Source organism: Bubalus bubalis, chromosome 8 (assembly GCF_019923935.1).
Source record: "Bubalus bubalis isolate 160015118507 breed Murrah chromosome 8, NDDB_SH_1, whole genome shotgun sequence".
In the NCBI taxonomy this organism is placed as follows: Eukaryota; Metazoa; Chordata; class Mammalia; order Artiodactyla; family Bovidae; genus Bubalus; species Bubalus bubalis.
Genome location: NC_059164.1, coordinates 81,471,556 through 81,495,422, shown reverse-complemented (window position 1 = coordinate 81,495,422; position 23,867 = coordinate 81,471,556). Strand labels below are relative to the sequence as shown.

Below are 23,867 nucleotides of genomic sequence, written 5' to 3'. Positions count from 1 at the left end.
GCATTCTGGGAAATGTAGTTTTAGCGTCATCTGAGCCGAGAAATTTATTTTAGCTGATGAACCTGCTGGACTACATTTCGGCTTCCGAGTCTCCAGGTTAAATGGAATTGTGCTTTGGGCAATCCAGACATAACCATTGTTAATGCTACGATTTATTTCATCGTTGATCTTATCGTTTCCGTCATTACTATAGTTGAAGAAAAGTTGCAAGGCTTTAGGTAGCCTGGAGTTAAAACTCCCCTCCAGGTCCTCCCCACCATTTTATGCAAATTATCACCGGAAGAAAAAATGGACATTAGGCTGATTACGCCCAGCTCCCAGCCCGTCCAGTCTCTGACGATCTCCAGAATTCCTTGCCCAGCCATTTAAGAGATAACTGCTCCAAACAACCTTGCAGAACAACAGGCCCCTTTAAGACAGTAACTTTCCGCATACATGCCTATATATACTTACTCATTTCTTAGGTTAGTGCAGAAGCTCGTTAACCTGACTGCTGCCCCTTCTCGTGTCATTAAAGGTGATCTGTTCCTGTAAAGTTCTGGTCTCCTTATTTTTCTGAACCTCGCCTTCTCTAACTCCCTTACCCTACAACAGTATTTTATATTTGCTGTATATCAGATCCTGAGCGTAGAGTTTTGCGTGCAGTGTCTCATTTAATCCTCCCAGCAATCTTTACTGTTATCCCCATTTTATAGAGGGGAACACCTTGGCTCAAAGGTCACACAGTCAAGGAAAGAACTAGGGTTCGAACTTGGCTTTGTCTGATGCCAAAGACTCTGTGATTACCAAATCCTGCTTCATCTAAAGGTGTCCTTGCTTAAAAAAAAAAAAAAAAGTATATTATATGAATACAAAGCAGTTTTTGAAATAAAGAACCAGAGACAATTTATGCTCCAAAAATATTTAGCTCCTACTCTTTGCTGCTACTTTTAAGTTGTTCTCTTCTGGCACCTGGACATGCTAACTTTTAAACAATATCCATTGTTTAATTATTTAAGTTTTCACTGAGTATATTCCATGGGTAAATATTCAAGATAGAATATAAATCTGTCCTTGGTAAAATCTGTAAAACCACTGTATTAATTCCATCCTTTAGAATGAATGATCCCCTCTCCATTTTTCTGGACATTATGAAGGCTCCTTCCTAATCCTCAAAATCTGCAGTATCCTGTCCAAAGATGGGCATTTCCTTCTTTCCTCTCATCTCCAGGAGGTAGGAACTACTAGAGGGCATCACAAATGACAGCACCTGCTGGGTGCCCAGTACTTGTTGACTCTTGTGCTGCATGAACTCTGACCTAGTAGGAAGTCATGGACTCAGCACTCGGTTGCCTCCCAGATCTCTCCCTGTAACCTGCTCAACCCATGATTCCTCAACACCCAGGTTGACATCATCTGAGACACTTACCTTCTCCCCTGTGCCAAAAGAGCCTTAGTTCCACCTTCTTCCTCCAAATTTTGTGGGGGTCCCTCTTCTATTTTGCTGATCACTTAGTCACAGGGAATAAAAACACACCAACACCATGGTATCTAGGTATATGTAGCCAAGCACTCCATACCCTAAGTATCAACATTTCCAGTTTGATACGTTTCTAAAATCTTTCACAAAACTTCCCAGGACCAAACATTCATTACTCATGATGGACTTTCAGTCCCACAAGGATCCTTATACCAACTGAAGAGGCTGTGGAAGCCCCCATTAGAGTCATCACAGAAAAAAGAAATAAGCCTAGACCACTACCATTCTGACTTTCCTCACACACTGTAATTGTTCCTTCTCCATTAGGACATAGACCCACCCATAAACTTCTAGGGCTACACCCTCTCCAAATTGGCAATCTCTTCTGCTTTAAAAAAAAAAAAAAAAAAAAAACTTTTTATTATATATTGGCTGCTGCTGCTGCTAAGTCGCTTCAGTCATGTCCGACTCTGTGAGACCCCATAGATGGCACCCACTAGGCTCCTCTGTCCCTGGGATTCTCCAGGCAAGAATACTGGAGTGGGTTGCCATTTCCTTCTCCAATGCATGAAAGTGAAAAGTGAAAGTGAAGTCACTCGGTCGTGTCCGACTCTTAGCGACCCCATGGACTGCAGCCTACCAGGCTCCTCCGTCCATGGGATTTTGCAGGCAAGAGGACTGGAGTGGAGTGCCATTGCCTTCTCCGATTATATATTGGAGTATCTCCAATTAACAATGTTATCATAGTGTCAGGTGCACTGCAAAGCATCTCAGCCATACATGTACTTGAACTCTTCTGCTTTGATGAAACATAGGCTCAGGATTAGGAAGGAAAATAGAAGATTATAACCACTATCTTGCCCCTAGGGTGTTCCTGTTGTATTGTTCAGTTTTATTGTGGTGAGAGGTCAAGTAACACTTCCAGAAAAAGAGAGGCTAAATACTGGAGATAAGTGAGAAAACTGCCACTGAAATTTAGAACAAAGTCTTGTTCTCCTAAAGTTGTTTTTCTCTTTAAATTAGGAGTTTGGGATTAACATATACACACTACTATATATAAAATAGATAAATAACAAGCACCTACTGTACAGCACAGGGAACAAACTCATATCTTATAATAACCACCTGTAAGGGGAAAGGACCTGAAAAAGAATGATTATGTAATAACTGAATCACTATTCCGTACATCTGAAGCTAACACATCATTGTAAATAATTATACTTTAATTTAAAAAGAGAAAAAGAAGTAAAAAAAAATTGTTTTTCTTTCCCAACAGTGTGTGCACCCTCAAAATTCTGGGGAGGTGCTAGCTTCTCTCTCTCCTTCCAGGCTGGCAGTCTTCCTCCTAACCCCTCTTGGCCTCTGAGGCCAAGACTATGAGTCTTCTCCCATATCCCTGTCACTTGGCCCCACGTTGATGGTAGAATTAGAGGTGGGGATCAGTGGAAAGCCATTATTGAAAAGATCTTCTGAGAGTCACAATCAGCTCCTTGCCCAGGGCTGCTGCTCTTTGATTTCATTGCTGAGTATATGCTGCCTTTTCTTTTCTTGAAGGCTGGAGATCCCTAGGTCTGTGTGATGGATGAGTCTTCTCCACAAACTCTCCAAGGGACACATTTCTCTCATCTGCCACACAGGTTCTGCTCTGGGGAACCTCTTGGTAGAGAACATCCAATGGCAGCCCAAGAAAGCAAAGTTGGAGGCGGGTCATCAGCTCTGCGCCTTCCTGGTCTTTCTACTTTTCTGGAATGTGGAATGTTCAGCCTCCTTCTCTTCCTCAAAAAGGGTGTTATGTGCTTGATTGAAGATGTAGTCAAAATGTACAGCAGAATTCTCTGCTCATTCAACCTCAGAGACAATGGCTGCCCCAAGACTATTCCCCATTCAGTGTACTGGCTTAACTACGATAAAATATGATGAGTATTATATATAATACTGTTTCCTTTGGAGTAGACTGGAAAGTGAAATGACAAAGATATGGAAAGATGAATTAGAGGAAGAAAGCCCCTTCAGGCTGACAGCTTCACATTGTGCCTGTGAACAAGATGAAATTCATATGTGACCTCTGTGCCCCAAGTTTTCTCCTGTGAAATGAAAGTTTGGGGTTTCTCTTATCTAGAATGCTCTCTATCCCCTGAGACTCAGAGTGTAGTCCACAGACCAGCAGTATCCATATCATACTGGAGCTTGGAGCTTGTTAGAAATGAAGAGCTTGGGGACTTCCCTGGTGGCGCAGTGAATAGGAATCCACCTGTCAATGCAGGAGACACAGGTTCAATCCCTAGCCCAAGAAGATTTCACTAAGCCTGTGAGCCACAACGACTGAGCTCATGTGCTGCAACTACCGAAGCCAGCATAGCTCGAGCCTATGCTATGCAACAAGAGAAGTCACCGTGATGAGAAGCCCGTGCACCACAGAGAACAACTCTGGCTCCCTGCAACTAGAGAAAACCTGCACACAGCAACAAAGACCCAGCATAGCCCAAAATACATAAATTTAAACTTTTGCTTTTTTATTTTTAATATTTTGAAAGTAAGGTAACACAATTACAGGAGACTTGGAAATTATGGAACAGTTACATATGCTTCACTATATATTACAATTATTTTTTTTTTAAAAAGGAAAAGAAATGAAGAGCTTAGGGCCCCTCAAAAGACATACTGAACAAGAATCTGAACTTTAGTAATAGCCCCATGTGATAGGTATGTACATTAAAGTCTGAGAAATGTTCAGACTAACAGTCTTTCATTTTGTGGAGAAGTGACTTTTTCTTTCCCATCATAAGGTCACTCTCTCCAGCTTCAAGTTATGGAGGTAAGAATGAGCCTCAGCATCTCATTCTCAGTTTATAGGACCTCATACTGTAAATAGTTCACTGGCTTGAAGGCTCTGTTTCACATATTTGTTGTATAGGCCTGAAAGAGTTGACCAACTTGATAAATTTAGTCATTTGATTCGTAATAACCTATTTTATTGTTAAACACTATGAGGGGCTTTAATATTTTCCATTATAAGATAGTATTTCTATAGACTTCCCTGGTGGCCCACTGGCTAAGACCCCATGCTCCCAATTGCAGAGGGCCTAGATTCAATCCCTCGTCAGGGAACGAGATCCCATATCTCACAACTAAGACTTTGAATGCTCCAGCTGAAAAGATCCCAAGACCCAGCACAGCCAAATAAATAAATAATAAATTAACTAAAATATAGTATTTTTAAATTTCAGAAACTTAAAAAATCAAAGTGGAAAGATAAAGCAAAAAAAAAAAAAAAACAATCATCCCCTTTATCCTTTCTAATTAGATGATGCTTTAAAGAATCTTTTTGCAAACATTAGCTTCCATTCCTTCTTAGATTGCTGCCTTTTTCAGTATAAAGGTCTTTCTTGACAAGCAGTGACAAGCAAGGTTGCACCACCTTATGCTACTGACTTCTGAGCTATGATATTAATCTTGCTTTAACTTTCTCTCCCAAATAGATAAAGTAATTTTTATTCTTATCAATATTGGTAATCCTCCACTTATTTTGCAGCTTAGTTTTTCAAAACCTGTACCCACTGAAACCTGTTGCCTTCTAATATTTCAGAAGTCATATTAAGATATAGCTTATTGTAATTTTCCCTGAGACCCCACACTAGATTTTTTTTTTAAAGAAACATGTTTCTAATTACAAAAAGAATGCATAATCATGACAGATAGTTGGGAAAATACCAAAGAAATTTTTAAATAAATTCAGAAGTCACTCAATTTCTCCCTTCTTGTAAATATTTATTCTCTCTCTCTCCCCTTCTCTTCCTTTCTTTCTCTATAAAACAAAAATTCTATCAAGATTTGTCATCTGCTTTCCTCAGTCAAACTTCAAGTTCATTTTCCAATAACATTATAAATTATTAGTCTAAAATGTGATTTAATGCTGCACATTAAGATTATATTCTGTGAAAATGCCATAGTTTATATAATCAACTCTCTTCTTTTTTGGAGGGTGGGGTGGGGCTTGCTGTGTGACTTGCAGGATCTTAATTCCCTAACCGGGGAACCAGGGATTGAAGCTGGGCCCCGACACTGAAAGCCCCAAGTCCTAACCACTGGACCACCAGAGAATTCCCTAATCAACTCTTTTTTATTGCATATTTTGTGTATATCTAATTAACATTCCTATGCATAATGTTGGTAGGTGCTATAATAAAAGGTGGTATCAATATAGACATAAATAGAGACAACCAAAGAACCTTCTCCAGCATGGACATCAGCCACCCTCATCTGTGTTTTGGCAGAGACTCAGTGGTGGGCAGAGGTGTAAGAAAGCTTTATGGTGTAAAAAAGCAAAGGCATCAGGTCTACCCTGATTAGAGGCTGATGGCAAGGGAAGCCATAAGCAGGCTATGAGAAGTAGGGCATTCTGTGTAATCAGCTAGGGATGCGTATTTAGTATTTCAGGTTCTAAGTTGAAAGTAAAGACAAAACTTAGGGAAGCTGTTAGTTACTAATCAAGTCTTGAACACCTTGGGCCAATTATTACAGAAGTTATTGTTTAGCTTCCTGACTATTCCTAGAGATGGCAATCTGACTGCCTACAAGTCTGATTTACAACAGCCTGGCTTCCAAGACTGCTAGAAAAGGGGTTGATTTCCTGGGCAAGCTGTCAGTTAGAATTCTATTTTTATATATGGTCTGGCCACATACACTATTTGTATATTCCATCTCTCATAATTATATTCATAAAACCTATGTATGAAATCTTTATACTTTCCAACCAAACATTCAAGATTATCATTTTCTTAAAAACATCATCAACTGGGTTGGAAGAAAAACAGTATTTCACTTTTTGTTTTAACTTATATTTCTTTGATTTCTGATGAATCAGTATTTTCTTTTGTTTTCTGCGTTTTCTGCTCTTGTTCTTCACTCATTTTCCATTGGCAAATAGATCTTTTTCTTACTGACTTAAATGATAACATACAGGAACCGGTTCAGTTCAGTTCAGTCACTCAGACCTGTCTGACTCTGAGATCTCATGGACTGCAGCAAGCTAGGCTTCCCTGTCCATTGCCACCTCGCAGAACTTGCTAAAACTCATGTCCATCAAGTCAGTGATGTTATCTAACAATCTCATCCTCTGTGGTCCCTTCTACTCCTGCCTTCAGTCTTTCCCAGCATCAGGGTCTTTGCCAATGAGTTAGTTCTTCGCATCAGGTTGCCAAAATATTGAAGCTTCAGCTTCAGCATCAGTCCTTCCAATGAATGTTCAGGGTTGATTTCCATTAGGATTGACCAGTTCACTTTTCTTGCAATTCGAGGGACTCTCAAGAGTCTTCTACAACGCCACAGTTCAAAAGCATCAATTCTTCAGTGCTCAGCTTTCTTTATAGTCCAACTCTCACATGCATACGTGACTATTGCAAAAACTATAGCTTAGACTAGATGGACCTTTGTCAGCAAAGTATCATCTCTGCTTTTCAATATTCTGTCTCGATTGGTCATAGTTTTTCTTCCAAGGAACAAGCGTCTTTTAATTTCATGGCCGCAGTCACAATCTGCAGTGATTTTGGAGCCCAAGAAAATAAAGTCTCTCAATTGTTTCCATTGTTTCCTAATCTATTTGCCATGAAGTAATGGGACCTGATGTCATGATCTCTGTTTTTTGAATGTTGAGTTTTAAGCCAGCTTTTTCACTCTCCTCTTTCACTTTCATCAAGAGACTCTTTAGTTCCTCTTCACTTTCTGCCATAAGGGTGGTGTCATCTGCATATCTGAAGTTATTGATATTTCTCCCAGCAATCTTGATTCCAGCTTGTGCTTCATCCAGCCCAGCAATTCTCATGATGTACTCTGCATATAAGTTAAATAAGCAGGGTGACAATATACAGCCTGACGTATTCCTTTCCAAATTCGGAGCCAGTATGTTGTTCCATGTCCAGTTTTAACTATTGCTTCTTGACCTGCATACAGATTTCTCAGGAGGCAGGTAAAGTGGTTTGGTATTCCCATCTCTTTAAGGAAATGGTTGCTTAGTTGGTTTTTGAAACTAAGAATTCCGATGCTAGGGAGAAATAGTCTGAGATCTTCAGCATAAAATAGGTATTTGAAGTTCAGGGGGACTAAGCAATCAAGGGAAAATAGAACTTAAAATAGAACCTTTGGGAATATGCAGATATGAAGGACATTGACAAGATGTAGTTTAGATTCAATGTGGTCGTTTTCTGGCTGTGAAAGTAGTGTGCCCAGATTTGAGGATCAAGGGGTTTCACTGCTCAAATTAAATAGTCACAGAATTTTCCCAATTCACAAGAAAAAAATTAAATAGTGGAGAATATACACCATTTAAAACTTTTCTCTTACATGTTTTCCTAGAATCTTTGACTTTGCTATTACTCAGCTATAAACATGGAGAAGGCAATGGCAACCCACTCCAGTACTCTTGCCTGGAAAATCCCATGGGTGGAGGAGCCTGGTAGGCTGCAGTCCATGGGGTCGCAAAGAGTCCGACATGACTGAGCGACTTCACTTTCACTTTTCACTTTCATGCATTGGAGAAGGAAATGGCAACCCACTCCAGTGTTCTTGCCTGGAGAATCCCGGGCATGGGGAACCCTGGTAGGCTGCCGTCTATGGGGTCTCACAGAGTCAGACACGACTGAAGTGACTTAGCAGTAGCAGCAGCAGCTATAAACAAGTACTAAGCTCCCTCCAAAAAAGCCACTAAAAATAGTAAATTAATCCCAACAAAAGAATCAGAAAGAAACGATCATATTTGTTTTAACAGCTCCCTATGTTTTTAATTTTTTACTGAAATGTAGTTGATTTACAATGTTTGCTAATTTCTGCTATACAGCAAAATGATTCAATTATACATAAATATTCCTTTTTAAAAATGTCCTTTTCCATCATTGTCTATCATATGATATTGAATATAGTTGCCTGTGCTATAGAATAGGACCTTGTTATTTATCCATTCTGTATTTAATAGTTTGCATCTTCTTAACCCTGAACTCACAATCCTTCTCTTCCTTACCCCTCCTGCCCTTTGGCAAACACAAGTCTGCTCTCTGTGTCTGTGTGACAGCTCTCTCTTTTTCTATAAACATGTGCCCAGCACCTAGCTCAGTGCCTGAGCACCTACTCAGTCCCACATAATGCAGTTCAGTTCAGTTGCTCAGTTTTCTCCAACTCTTTGCGACCCCATGGACTGCAGCAAGCCAGGCCTCCTTGTCCACCACCAACCCCCAGAGCTAGCTCAAGCTCACGTCCATTGAGTCGGTGATGCCATCCAGCCATCTCATCCTCTGTCGTCCCATTCTTCTCCTGCCTTAAATCTTTCCCAGCATCAGGGTCTTTTCAAATGAGTCAATTCTTCACGTGACGTGGCCAAAGTATTGGCGTTTCAGCATCAGTCCTTCCAATGAATATTCAGGACTGATTTCCTTTGGGATTGACTGGTTGGATCTCCTTGCAGTCCAAGTGATTCTCAAGAGTCTTCTCCAACACCACAGTTCAAAAGTATCAATTCTCTGGGGCTCAGGTTTCTTTATAGTTCAGCTCACACATCCATATATGACTACTGGAAAACCATAGCTTTCACTTAGACAGACCTTTGTCGGCGAAGTAAAGTCTCTGCTTTTTAACATGCTATCTCAGTTGATCATAGCTCTTCTTCCAAGGAGCAAGCATCTTTTAATTTCATGGCTGCAGTCACCATAATTGTTTGCTGATTGAATTAATGAATTAATCAGTTATATTCAATCAGTCAATTATAATTGAATATATCTCTATTTCTGGAGAAGGCAATGGCACCCCACTCCAGTACTCTTGCCTGTAAAATCCCATGGACGGAGGAGCCTGGTAGGCTGCAGTCCATGAGGTCGCTAACAGTTGGACACGACTGAGCTACTTCCCTTTCACTTTTTACTTTCATGCATTGTAGAAGGAAATGGCAACCCACTCCAGTGTTCTTACCTGGAGAATCCCAGGGATGGGGGAGCCTGGTGGGCTGCCATCTATGAGGTCGCACAGAGTCGGACACGACTGAAGTGACTTAGCAGCAGCAGCAGCATCTCTCTATTTCATTATGTTTTCCCAGGAGATAGACTTTCTTGGCATCCTGTGGCCATCTATTTTGTGAGAGAATAAGGAGGCATTGAAGGTTTAAGCAGAGCTGACCTGATGAGAGTGGTGTTTGGGAAGTTTAAGTCAGAAGCTGTGGGAAGCCTCAAGACTTCATGGAGGAAGCATCATACCAAGTGGTCCTTAAAGAATGGGTAAGAGACTGATGATGGTCGAAAGCAAAGGAAAGGAACGATATCCCACAATCAGAGAGCAATTATGAGAAGATACATAAAGATGTGAAATATATCACAAGAGTCAGACATAATATTAGGTAGGACAATGCTAGAGTCTGTCAACACCAGGCATAATTTTGCATAGTTTCACAGGCAGTTGTGGCAGAGATTGCTAATTGCCTCCCTGATATCCTCTCACTTCTATTTCCTTTATAAGAGCATAAGCAGATAGCTTAGGGGTCCCCAGAGAAAGAGAACCAGGAATGGCTTTCTTGACATGCTGCTGCTGCTGCTGCTGCTGCTAAGTTGCTTCAGTCGTGTCTGACTCTGTGCGACCCCACAGACAGCAGCCTATCAGGCTCCACAGTCCTTGGAATTTGCCAGGCGGGAACACTGGAGCGGGTTGCCATTTCCTTTTCCAATGCATGAAAGTGAAAAGTGAAAGTGAAGTCACTCAGTCGTGTCCGACTCTTTGCGATCCCATGGACTGCAACCTCCCAGGCTCCAAGAACCCATTTTGACCTGAGCCATTTTGTAATCTAAACCTAACCACAAACCTCACCCTTGAACAAGTCTTGTAATTAATGATCTTAAGGGAAGGAAAGAATGCAGGAACAAAGAAAAGTCAAACAACAGTATACTGAAAAGCAATAGTCCTGGTTCCTCCTCAAGAGATACACATAATTATAGATCTTTGAGTTCTGTAGGAGTTAAGACTCCCAACCAAGTGGAGGATGGAAGGGTGATGTTGACCCTCCAGGCTTCAATCAACTAAGACTTAAACTCTGTTGATCTTTGCCCCATGTCTATGCTGAATACTCCTCTGCTCACGCATGAATATGTGAGTACGCTTAGCTTAAAACTTCCCCAATTTTGCTGACACTGCTTTGGGAAAGAGCCACCCTGGTTTCTCCTTACTCTGTTATTATTGTTCAGTCACTAAGTTGTGTCCAACTCTTTGTCACCCTATGGACTATAGCCTGCCAGACTCCTCTGTCCATGGGATTTCCCAGGCAAGAACACTGGAGTGGGCTGTCATTCCCTTCTCCAGGGCATCTTCTGAAGCCAGGGATTGAAACTGCATTTTCAGGTGGATTCTTTGCTGCTGAGCCACCAAGGAATCCAGAAGCAGAAGGAATACTTCCTATTTCATTTTAAGAGATCAGCACTATCCTAACATGAAAACCAAAGATATCCTGAGAAAAACAAAAACAAAATATAGACCACTGTCTCTCACGAACAAGGATTCAAAAATCCTACACAAAATATAATCAAAACAAATCCCAGAAAGTATAAAAAATAATTATAGACCACGACCAAGTGGGATTTATGTCTGGCATTCGATATTTCAAAATCAATTAATAGTAATGCATCTAGTTCAAATAAATCACTCAGTCGTGTCTGACTCTTTGTGACCCATAGACTGATGCACGCCAGGCTTTCCTGTCCATCACCAACTCCCGGAGTTTACTCAAACTCATGTCCATCATGTCTGTGATGCCATCCAACCATCTCATCCTCTGTCATCCCCTTCTCCTCTTGCCTCCGATTTTTCCCAGCATCAGGATCTTTTCCAAGGAGTCAGTTCTTCCCATCAGGTGGCCAAAGTACTGGAGTTTCAGCTTCAACATCAGTCATTCCAAAGAACACTCAGGACTGATCTCCTTTAGGGTGGACTGGTTGGATCTCCTTGCAGTCCAAGGGACTCTCAAGAGTCTCCAACACCACAGTTCAAAAGCATAAATTCTCTAGTGCTCAGCTTTCTTTACAGTCCAACCTCACAACCATACAAGACTACCAGAAAAACCATAGCTTTGATTAGATGGACCTTTGTTGGCAAAGTAATGTCTCTGCTTTTTAATATGTTGTCTAGGTTGGTCATAGCTTATCTTCCAAGGAGCAAGCATCTTTTAATTTCATGGCTGCAGTCACCATCTGCAGTGATTTTGCAGCCCCCAAAAATAGTCTCTCACTATTTCCACTGTTTCCCCATCTATTTGCCATGAAGTGATGGGACCAAACGCCATGATCTTAGTTTTCTGAATGTTGAGTTTAAGCCAACTTTTTCACTTTCATCAAGAGGCTCTTTAGTTCCTCTTTGCTTTCCGCCAAAAGGGTGGTGTCTTCTGCGTATCTGAGATAATTGATATATCTCCCGGCCATCTTGATTCCAGCTTGTGCTTCATCCAGTCCAGCATTTCGCATGATGAACTCTGCATATAAGTTAAATAAGCAGGGTGACAATATGCAGCCTTGATGTACTCCTTTCCCAATTTGGAACCAGTTTGTTGTTCCATGCCCAGTTTTAACTGTTGCTTCCTGACCTGCATACAGATTTTTTCAGGAGATACGTAAGCTGGTCTGGTATTCCCATCTCTTTCAGAATATTCCACAGTTTACTGTAATCTACACAGTCAAAGGCTTTGGCATAGTCAATAAAGCAGAAGTAGATGTTTTTCTGGAATTGTCTTGCTTTTTCTATGATCCAACAGATGTTGGCAATTTGACCTCTGGTTCCTCTGCTTTTTCTAAATCCAGCTTGAACATCTGGAAGTTCACAGTTCACCTTCTGTGGAAGCCTGGCTTGGAGGATTTTGAGTATTACTTTGCTAGCATGTGAGATGAGTGCAACTGTGTGGGAGTTTGAGCATTCTTTGGCATTGCCTTTCTTTGGGATTGGAATGAAAACTGACCTTTTCCAGTCCTGTGACCACTGCCGAGTTTTCCAAATTTGCCAGCATATTGAGTGCAGTGCTTTCACAGCATCGTCTTTTAGGATTTGAGATAGCTCAACTGGAATTCCATCACCTCCACTAGCATTGTTCATAGTGATGCTTCCTAAGGCCCACTTGACTTTGCATTCCAGGATGTCTCGCTCTAGGTGAGTAATCACACCACTGTGGTTATCTGTGTCATGAAGATCTTTTTCGTATAGTTCTCCTGTGTATTGTCACCTCTTCTTAATATCTTCTGCTTTTGTTAGGTCCATACAATTTCTGTACATTAATGTGCCCATCTTTGAATGAAATGTTCCTTTGGTATCTTTAATTTTCTTGAAGAGATCTCTAGTCTTTCCCATTCTATTGTTTGCCTCTATTTCTTTGCATTGATTACTGAGGAAGGCTTTCTTATCTCTCCTTGCTATTCTTTGGAACTCTGCATTCAAATGAGTATATCTTTCCTTTTCTCCTTTGCCTTTAGCTTCTCTTCTTTTCTCAGCAATTTGTAAGGCCTCCTCAGACAACCATTTTGGCTTTTTGCATTTCTTTCTCTTGGGGATGGTCTTGATCCCTGCCTCCTGTACAATGTCACGAACCTCCATCCATAGTTCTTCAGGCACTTTGTCTATCAGATCTAATCCATTGAATCTATTTGTCACTTCCACTGTATAATTGTAAGCAATTTGATTTAGGTCATACCTGAATGGTCTAGTGGTTTTCCCTGCTTTCTTCAATTTAAGTCTGAATTTGGCAATAAAGAGTTCATGCTCTGAGCCACATTCAGCTCCCGGTCTTGTTTTTGCTGACTGTATAGAGCTTCTCCATCTTTGGCTGCAAAGAATATAATCAATCTGATTTCAGTATTGACCATCTGGTGATGTCCATGTGTAGAGTTTTCTCTTCTGTTGTTGGAAGAGTGTTTGCTATGACCAGTACATTCTCTTGGCAAAACTCTGTTAGACTTTCAACCTGCTTCGTTTTGTACTCCATGGCCAAATTTGTCTGTTACTCCAGGTATCTTTTAACTTCCTACTTTTGCATTCCAGTCCCCTATAATGAAAAGGACATTTTTGGGGGGGAATTAGTTCTAGAAGGTCTTGTAGCTCTTCATAGAACTGTTCAACTTCAGCTTCTTCAGCATTACTGGTTGGGGCATAGACTTAGATTACTGTGATATTGAATGATTTGCCTTGGAAACGAACAGAGATCATTCTGTCATTTTTGAGATTGCATCCAAGTATTGCATTTTGAACTCTTCTGTTGACTATGAGGGCTACTCCATTTCTTCTAAGTAATGTATCTAATCAACAGATTAAAAGGGGAAATCACATGATTATTCCAACAGATGCATAATAGTTACTCAAGGTAAAAAAATTCTCAGTACACTAGAATCAGAGAGCAATATCCTCAACTTAATAAAGCCCATCTACAAAAACCTACAGTTAACGTCATGCTTAATGGTCAGAAATTCAAAGCTTTCTCACTAAGTTCAAGTACAAGGCAAGGATGTTCCCTCTCATCAGTCCTTTTAAACAGTGTACTAGAACCCTTGTTAATGCAATAAGGGGGAACAAAGAGGAAATAAAAAGTATGCAGATTGGGAAGAAAGACATAAAACTGTCCCTGCTGCTTATTACATGATTGTCTATTTAGAAAATCTGGGGGGAAAAATCACCAAGAACTTCTGAAACTAATAAATAAGTGATTAAAGCATGGTTGTAAGATACAAGGTTAATACACAACACCAACTGCATTTCTATATAACAGCAATGAGTTAAGTAATTAATCATTGTTAAGAATTTGAAATTAAAACCACAATACCATTTATATGAGGATTTCAAAAAGGTGAAATTCTTAGATACAATTCCAAAAAAATATGTACATGATCTATTGAGGAAAACTATACAACTCTGATGAACAAAATCAAAGAATGACTAAATAAGTGGAAAGATAGTCCATGTTCTTGGATAGAAGACTCAATATCATCAAGCAGTCAGTTCTTCAGGTTGAAGACTCCATGCAATTCCAATCAAAATCCTAGTGAGTTATTATATGAATATTGACAAATTGATTCTAAAGGAGAGGCAAAAGACCCAGAATAGCCAACACAATATTGAAGGAAAAGAACAAAGTGAGGGAACTGAAACTACCAAACTTCAAGACTTATTATAATGCTACAGTTATCAATGCAATGCGGGAGACCTGGGTTCAATCCCTGGGTTGCAAAGATCCCCTGGAGAAGGGAAAGGCTACCCATTCCAGCATTCTGGCCTAGTGAATTCCACAGACTGTATAGTCCATGAGGTCGCAAAGAGTTGGAAACTACTGAGTGACTTTCACATAGTTATCAAGACAGTGTGGTCCTGGGGAAAAGTCAGACAAATAGATCACTGGAACAGAGTTAGACATGATCTACAAAATAAATACTAATCTGGATTTCATTAATATTAAAAACTTTAGCTCTATAAAAGACCATGTGAAGAGAATCAGAAGACAGGCCACACTCTGGGAGAAAATGTTTGTAAAAAATACATTTGATAAAGGACTTACCCAAATATACAAAGAACCCTGGAAACTTGACACACAAAAAAGCAGCAATCTGATTAAAAACTGGGACAAAGACCTTAACAAATCCCTCACCAAAGAAGATCTATAGATGGCACATCAGCATATGAAAAAATATGTTCTGCATCATATAACACCAGGGATAAGGTGAAATTAAAGTAATAATGAGATACCACTACACACCTATTAAAATGGCCAAAAGTGGAACATTAACAACACTGAATGCTAACAAGGATGTGAATCAATAGGAACTTATATTTTGTTGGTAGGAATGCAAAATGATAAAGCTACTTTCAAAGTCAGTCTGAGGGTTTCCCAAAACTAAACATACTCTTATACTATCCAGAAATCTTGCTCCTTGGTATTTACCCGAAGGAGATGAAAACAGGTTCACACAAAAACCTGCATATGGGTGTTTATGTAGCTTGATTCACAATTGCCAAAGTTTGGAAGTAACCAAGATGTCCCTCAGTAGGTGAATGGATAAATAAACCATGGTACATACAATGGAATATCATTCAGCACTGAAAGGAAATGAGCCCAATTGATAAGATAGATGGCAAGAATACACAGAAGAACTGTACAAAAAAGATCTTCACGACCCAGATAATCACGATGATGTGATCACTGACCTAGAGCCAGACATCCTGGAATGTGAAGTCAAGTGGGCCTTAGAAAGCATCACTATGAACAAAGCTAGTGGAGGTGATAGAATTCCAGTTGAGCTATTCCAAATCCTGAAAGATGATGCTGTGAACGTGCTGCACTCAATATGCCAGCAAATTTGGAAAACTCAGCAGTGGCCACAGGACTGGAAAAGGTCAGTTTTCATTCCAATCCCAAAGACAGGCAATGCCAAAGAATGCTCAAACTACCGCACAATTGCACTCATCTCACACGCTAGTAAAGTAATGCTCAAAATTCTCCAAGCCAGGCTTCAGCAATATGTGAACTGTGAACTTCCAGATGTTCAAGCTGGTTTTAGAAAAGGCAGAGGAACCAGAGATCAAATTGCCAACATCCACTGGATCATGGAAAAAGCAAGAGAGTTCCAGAAATGCATCTATTTCTGCTTTATTGACTATGCCAAAGCTTTTGACTCTGTGGATCACAATAAACTGTGGAAAATTCTGAAAGAGATGTGAATACCAGACCACCTGATCTGCTTCTTGAGAAACCTATATGCAGGTCAGGAAGCAACAGTTAGAACTGGACATGGAACAACAGACTGGTTCCAAATAGGAAAAGGAGTTTGTCAAGGCTGTATATTGTCACCCTGCTTATTTAACTTATATGCAGAGTACATCATGAGAAACACTGGACTGGAAGAAACACAAGCTGGAATCAAGATTGCCGGGAGAAATATCAACAACCTCAGATATGCAGATGACAGCACCCTTATGGCAGAAAGTGAAGAGGAACTCAAAAGCCTCTTGATGAAAGTGAAAGTGGAGAGTGAAAAAGTTGGCTTAAAGCTTAACATTCAGAAAACGAAGATCATGGCATCCGGTCCCATCACTTCATGGGAAATAGATGGGGAAGCAGTGGAAACAGTGTCAGACTTTATTTTTCTGGGCTCCAAAATCACTACAGATGGTGACTGCAGCATGAAATTAAAAGACACTTAATCCTTGGAAGGAAAGTTATGACCAACCTAGATAGCATATTCAAAAGCATATTCAAAAGACATTACTTTGCCAACTACGGTCCGTCTAGTCAAGGCTATGGTTTTTCCTGTGGTCATGTATGGATGTGAGAGTTGGACTGTGAAGAAGGCTGAGCACCGAAGAATTAATGCTTTTGAACTGTGGTGTTGGAGAAGACTCTTGAGAGTCCCTTGGACTGCAAGGAGATCCAACCAGTCCAATCTGAAGCAGATCATCCCTGGGTGTTCTTTGGAAGGAAAGATACTAAAGCTGAAACTCCAGTACTTTGGCCACCTCAAGCGAAGAGTTGACTCATTGGAAAAGACTCCTATGCTGGGAGGGATTGGGGGCAAGAGGAGAAGGGGACGACAGAGGATGAGATGGCTGGATGGCGTCACTGACTCAATGGACGTGAGTCTGAGTGAACTCCGGGAGTTGGTGATGGACAGGGAGGCCTGGCATGCTGTGATTCATGGGGTCGCAAAGAGTCGGACACGACTGAGCTACTGATCCGATCTGATCTGATCTGATAAGATAGAAAGCTTAAATGCTTGTTACTAAGTGCCAGAAGCCAATCTGAAAAGGCTACATACTGTTTGATTCTAGTTATATGATATTCTAGAACCTCTTTGCATAATGGTATTGTATCTGAGTCCAACTATATGGCATTCTAGAAAGGGTAAAGCTACAGAGATGATAAAAAAAATAATAGAGTTTGCTGGGGATGGAGTGGACGTAGGATGAACAGGCAGAACACAGAGGATTTTTAAGTCAGTGAAAATATTTTGCACTTCTTCAGGATGCGGAACCTTTGGATTTTAATGCAGAAACATTCACTGATGACCCTCTTGAATCTGAATCAGGAAGGTATCAGCCTGGTGGACGATACCTCTCAATGTCTCGCAGCAGAATATTTGATGATGTTTAAAGTCTGTAGGAATTTATGGAGTAGCTAGCCAAGATCAACAAAGAAGTTCAGTCTTTATGAACATCTGTATGCTCTAGAATTAACTACTGAACTCCCAGTGAAAAGTGTCAGGATAAAAAAGGCACGAAAAATTAATCAGATCTTAGTGATAATGGCTTATTATTCATTGAATATCGTCTTTATTTCTAATAGGATTTGCTTCATACCATTCCTGAAATGTCTGTCTTAGAAGTACAGTTACAGTGGAAGGATTTAATTCATGATAAAGATCAGTATATGTTGAAAACATGTAGTTCAGTTTGTTTCGGATTAATTTTTTCAGGAAAACTTGTTTTAAAGGTTCAAGGAAGCCATAGTTACAACTGAATAATATTATAGTTTTATGATTGTGATTTACATAGTCTTTCTAAAAAATATGTTGATCCTTTATTTCCCAAAGAGATGGAGACCTCAATAATAACCATATTTTCAAAACCCATGTCTTAAAACAAGGATTACTTACCAGACATAACTGAATGTAGAAAGCCCTTTTTCAACACTGTATGCAAATCAGTTAGGTTTTTGCATGTGTATTTAAGACTATACTTCAACTAGTGTTTGTATCTTCAGCATGTGTACTTTAATCAGGTGGTGAATTATTCTTTCAGTCTTTGGTAGTAACTGGAAGTTGTCATATGCTTTTGGTATTGCTTTGTAAAAGATTTTTATTTCAGAGAGGAGTGTTCACCTTTACCATTTAGCATAGTGATTTAAGTGTTGATCATTCCATTCAAGGAGAGTCATAATTTTTAATGGTAAATAGTGAGGTTTTGGTGGCTCAGACGGTAAAGCGTCTGCCTACAATGCGAGAGACCCGGGTTCGATCCCTGGGTCGGGAACATCCTCCTGGAGAAGGAAATGGCAACCCACTCCAATATTCTTGCCTGGAGAATCCCATGGATGGAGGAGCCTGTAGCCTTTGCTACAGTCCATGGGGTCGCAAAGAGTCGGACACGACTGAGCGACTTCCCCCTATGATTAATATGTGTCATTATACATTTGTCCAAACCCATAGAATATACACCACCAAGAGTTAACTCTGAGGTAAGCTATGGACTTTGGGTGGTTCAGCTCAGTTCAGTTCAGTTCAGTCACTCAGTTGTGTCTGACTCTTTGCGACCCCATGAATCGCAGCACGCCAGGCCTCCCTGTCCACCACCAACTCCCTGAGTTCACTCAGACTTTTGGGTGGTTATGATGTGTCAATGCAGATTCATTAGCTATAACAGATGTACCACTTCGTGATCGGTATTGATCGTTTCAGGAGGCTATCGTGTGAGGACAGTGGGCATATGACAAAGCTCTACCTTCCTCCTATTTTGTTGTGAACTTAAAACTGCTCTTAAAGATAGTGTATTTCTTAAATATACATTTTCTGTTTAATTACAGAATGTACACAGTTGTATCTTACCAGTAATGAGAGTAGAAAATCCTACTGGTCATGCTTTTCCCGTAAGTGATCATTGCTTTATGTATGTTAATGCTTTATATCTGTGGGTTTGTAAAAAGAATGGTGAAGTTTAATCTCTTTGTGGGCTTATTCGGTGATTCAGTGGTAAAAAAAATCTGCTTGTAATGCAGGAAATGTGGGTTCAATCCCTGGGCCAGGCAGATTCCTTGGAGGAGGACATGACAATCTATTCCAGTATTCTTGCCTGGAGAATCACATGGACAGAGGAGCCTGGTGGGCTACAGTCCACGGGGTCACAAACAGTTGGACACAACTAAAGCTACAAAGCACACATGCATGCAATCTCTTTGTAAAAAGAAAAAGGTAATATGTAAGTGACCTGTCAAATATTACTCAGTAATAAAAAAGAGAAAAGGAGATCAAGAAGGATATTTTTTGTTATATTTATTTCAGGGTTTATTTTCCCAGGTGTTTTTCCACTTGTGTATATACAGGGGACTCCTTATATGTGAGTTTCAAATACAATTTGGATAATACACTACAGTTCTATGGCACATTTTTATTTTAATTATTAATAAGTAAAATTTAATTTCATTTATTAATATATAAAATGTTGATTTCACATTAATAATTTCAACTATGTAGCTACGTAATTGTCTATGCTTCTACTGAATTATTATAATTTATGTAGTAATCCTCTACTTTTAAATATTTAAACTGCTTTTCAATTTTTTCTATTAAACCATGTTGTGTGGTACATTGTAACTTTGTATACTTGACAATTTATATATCCTTAGAAAAATATTCAGAAATTGAATGACTTGGTCAGAGGACCTTTGAGGTTGTCATAAAAGTTCTTTGTAAATAACAAAAAGTGTCTAAAAAACCCATCTTTTGAATACTCTATTGTGGTTGTTTTGAATAATTTTAGGAAATCTTTTATTCATCTTTGGATTGCTATTGTATGTCTTACTAACAAATACTTCAAATACCATCTGTTTGGGTTTTCCCCAGACAGAGACTGCTTATGTGCAATCCACTTACTGAACTTCTTTCATATTTTTGACAGAAAAGCACAAAACTAATTTTTTTAACTTAAGGCATGGATTCAATCTGTTCAGAATCCAGGTGTTTAGCTGTGCCAAGAAAATGTATTATTTTATAGAGAATCTTTCATTTTCAATCAAAATTTTGAAACAAAATACTTAAACACATCCTGCCATTGGATCCAAATATCATTTGTAAAACAAGGTCCATTTTTCAGCAAGAATCCAATTTCAAGGTATGTTTGTGGAGCAATAGACTTTCTCTCCTATATATCGGAGGCCTTCAAACCCAAAGACACAACAAATTGAAAAAAGAAGAGGAAGAGAAGAGAAAAGATGATAAGGAGGAAGGGTCCGCTTCACTAGGTAAAAGCAATGACAATTCTCAGTTGTATTTCAAAATTTAATGTAACCAGTATGTTAATTGTTTAAACTTATTAGTAACTCTTTTTTATATACAGTAATATAAATGCTTTTTAGACAGAAGACTGTTTAATCCATAACACTGTGGAATCTGTACATGTTATGAAAAATAGAAAATTACTATTGCAATAATTAAATAACATAAAAATACTATGATGTTGGTTGAATTATTTTGTGCTTACATTGGATATTGGTTAATGAAAAAAGCCAAACCTTATCATCACATGGTTTTATTTTTTTGACTTGATTGTGTTTCTCCAAGATTCAATAATTTACTGGAATATGACAATCATGGAGCTTCTCTATTATTTAAGGAATCATGGTGGCTCAGACAGTAAAGTGTCTGCCTGCAATGTGGGAGACCTGGGTTCAATCCCTGGGTTGGGAAGATCCCGTGGAGAAGGAAATGGCAACCCTCTCCAGTACTCTTGCCTGGGAAATTCCATGAACTGAGGAGCCTGATAGGCTACAGTCCATGGGGTTGCAAAGACTCGAACACAACTAAGCGACTTCACTTTCACTTTATCATAAGACAGTACCACTTTAATTACAGTTCCCTGGCCCAGAAATGGGGCTTAGAGCCTTTTGATTGTAGCATTAAGGAGAGAAATTACTTTAACCATCACTAGAGAAGATTTATCTCCTAAAAAAGAAAGCATACCAAGGAGAAAATGAGAAAGAGGTTCATAAAATGAACATGTAATATAACATTGCATCCTAAAGCAAAGCCTTTACCTGCATCTTTAGATAATCCTTGTTAGATTCCCATGTTACATTTCTAGATGGTTTGACAGCTATTGGAGAAAAATTGTTAACTCTGTATCCACCATACACATGTAGCAGCACAAGAACCCAAGGCCTGACATCTCTAACTGATGTATCATTAACTTCTCCTGTGATTTCCCTGGCTGTGCAGTGGTTAAGACTCTGCTTTGACTGCCTGGGGCATAGGTTCAATCCCTGGATGGGGAACTAAGATCCTGCAAGCCACAGAGTGCAGCCAAAAAAACAACAAAATAAAACCCAACTTCTCCTTTCACGTATACATGTCTAGAAAGTTCTGAAGGAAACTCCCCTGCCCTAAATGCACACCAAGTACTTCCCAAGGCCATTTAGAATGCTCCTCATTCTCGTTCCTGTAGTGAAAGCGAAAGCCGCTCAGTCATGTCTGACTCTTTGCGACCCCATGACCCGTATAGTCCATGGAATTCTCCAGGCCAGAATACTGGAGTGGGTAGCCTTTCCCTTCTCCAGGGGATCTTCCCAACCTAGGGATCAAACCCATATCTCCCGCACTGCAGGTGGATTCTCTACCAGCTGAACCACCAGAAAAGCCCAGGGTCCTGTTGATCCTACTTCTAACTGGGATGTTCTAGACTTGCTGTTCCCAAAGGCCAGATCATACCCCCTTTCCTTTATTTCATTCTAGAGTCACACCCCCCTTGTTTTTACTGTTTCAGTGCCTGACATTGGTGCAAGTGAGTTGAAAAGATTTTTTTTTTTTTTTTTGGAATATATTATAGGAAAGGTGAGTGGCAGCTGCAGGTATTATGCTGACCTGTGCTGTCAATGTCTTTCCAAGTTCTTCTTGCATGCAGTGGGAGATCCCATGGCCACAACAAGCCACAGCCCTTGGAATGGAAAGGTCTTTATGATAGGACTGGCCATGGAGAAGAAAACCATGTCTTCCTATATGTAGTACATGCACTAGGTCACTTTGATCGTGTCCAACTCTTTGTGACCTCATGGATTGTAGCCCACCAGGCTCCTCTGACCATGGGATTCTCCAGGCAAGAATACTGAAGTGGGTTGCCATGCCCTCCTCCAGAGAATCTTCCTGACCCAAAGATCAAACCCACGTCTCTTATGTCTCCTGCGTTGGCAGGTGTGTTCTTTACGACTAAGCTACTAGGGAAGCCCTTAAGTTGGTATAAATGATGGGCTTCTCTATCAAGGCTGATCCTGATTTTTTCTATCCCTGGACTCTGCAGTTGAGAAGGCCCAATGGTACAGAAAGCTTGTTTTTTGTTTTTTTTTTTAACTTTACAATATTGTATTGGTTTTGCCATATATCAACATGAATCTGCCACAGGTATACACATGTTCCCCATCCTGAACCCTCCTCACTCCTCCTTCCCCGTACCATCCCTCTGGGTCGTCCCAGTGCACCAGCCCCAAGCATCCTGTATCGTGCATCGAACCTGGACTGGCAACTCATTTCATATATGATATTATACATGTTTCAATGCCATTCTCCCAAATCATCCCACCCTCTCCCTCTCCCTCTCCCACAGAGTCCAAAAGACTGTTCTATACATCAGTGTCTCTTTTGCTGTCTCATATACAGGGTTATTGTTACCATCTTTCTAAATTCCATATATATGCATTAGTATACTGTATTGGTGTTTTTCTTTCTGGCTTACTTCACTCTATAATAGGCTCCAGTTTCATCCACCTCATTAGAACTGATTCAAATGTATTCTTTTTAATGGCTGAGTAATACTCCATTGTGTATATGTACCACAGCTTTCTTATCCATTCATCTGCTGATGGACATCTAGGTTGCTTCCATGTCCTGGCTATTATAAACAGTGTTGTGATGAACATTGGGGTACTCGTGTCTCTTTCCCTTCTGGTTTCCTCAGTGTGTATGCCCAGCAGTGGGATTGCTGGATCATAAGGCAGTTCTATTTCCAGTTTTTTAAGGAATCTCCACACTGTTCTCCATAGTGGCTGTACTAGTTTGCATTCCCACCAACAGTGTAAGAGGGTTCCCTTTTCTCCACACCCTCTCCAGCATTTATTGCTTGTAGACTTTTGGATCGCAGCCATTCTGACTGGTGTGAAATGGTACCTCATAGTGGTTTTGATTTGCATTTCTCTGATAATGAGTGATGTTGAGCATCTTTTCATGTGTTTGTTAGCCATCTGTATGTCTTCTTTGGAGAAATGTCTATTTAGTTCTTTGGCCCATTTTTTGATTGGGTCGTTTATTTTTCTGGAATTGAGTTGCAGTAGTTGCTTGTATATTTTTGTGATTAGTTCTTTGTCAGTTGCTTCATTTGCTATTATTTTCTCCCATTCTGAAGGCTGTCTTTTCACCTTGCTTATAGTTTCCTTTGTTGTGCAGAAGCTTTTAAGTTTAATTAGGTCCCATTTGTTTATTTTTGCTTTTATTTCCAATATTCTGGGAGGTGGGTCATAGAGGATCCTGCTGTGATGTATGTCGGAGAGTGTTTTGCCTATGTTTTCCTCTAGGAGTTTTGTAGTTTCTGGTCTTACGTTTAGATCTTTAATCCATTTTGAGTTTATTTTTGTGTATGGTGTTAGAAAGTGTTCTATAGTCATTCTTTT

At 39.9% G+C, this 23,867-nt stretch overlaps 1 non-coding gene across 1 annotated transcript; it reads right to left on the bottom strand.

The window, feature by feature from the left end:
- Positions 1-22,028: 22,028 nt before the first annotated feature.
- Positions 22,029-22,159, bottom strand: LOC112586695. Its single transcript, XR_003111188.1, has one exon. It is a non-coding gene; the product is annotated as a small nucleolar RNA SNORA44 (small nucleolar RNA).
- Positions 22,160-23,867: the final 1,708 nt, after the last annotated feature.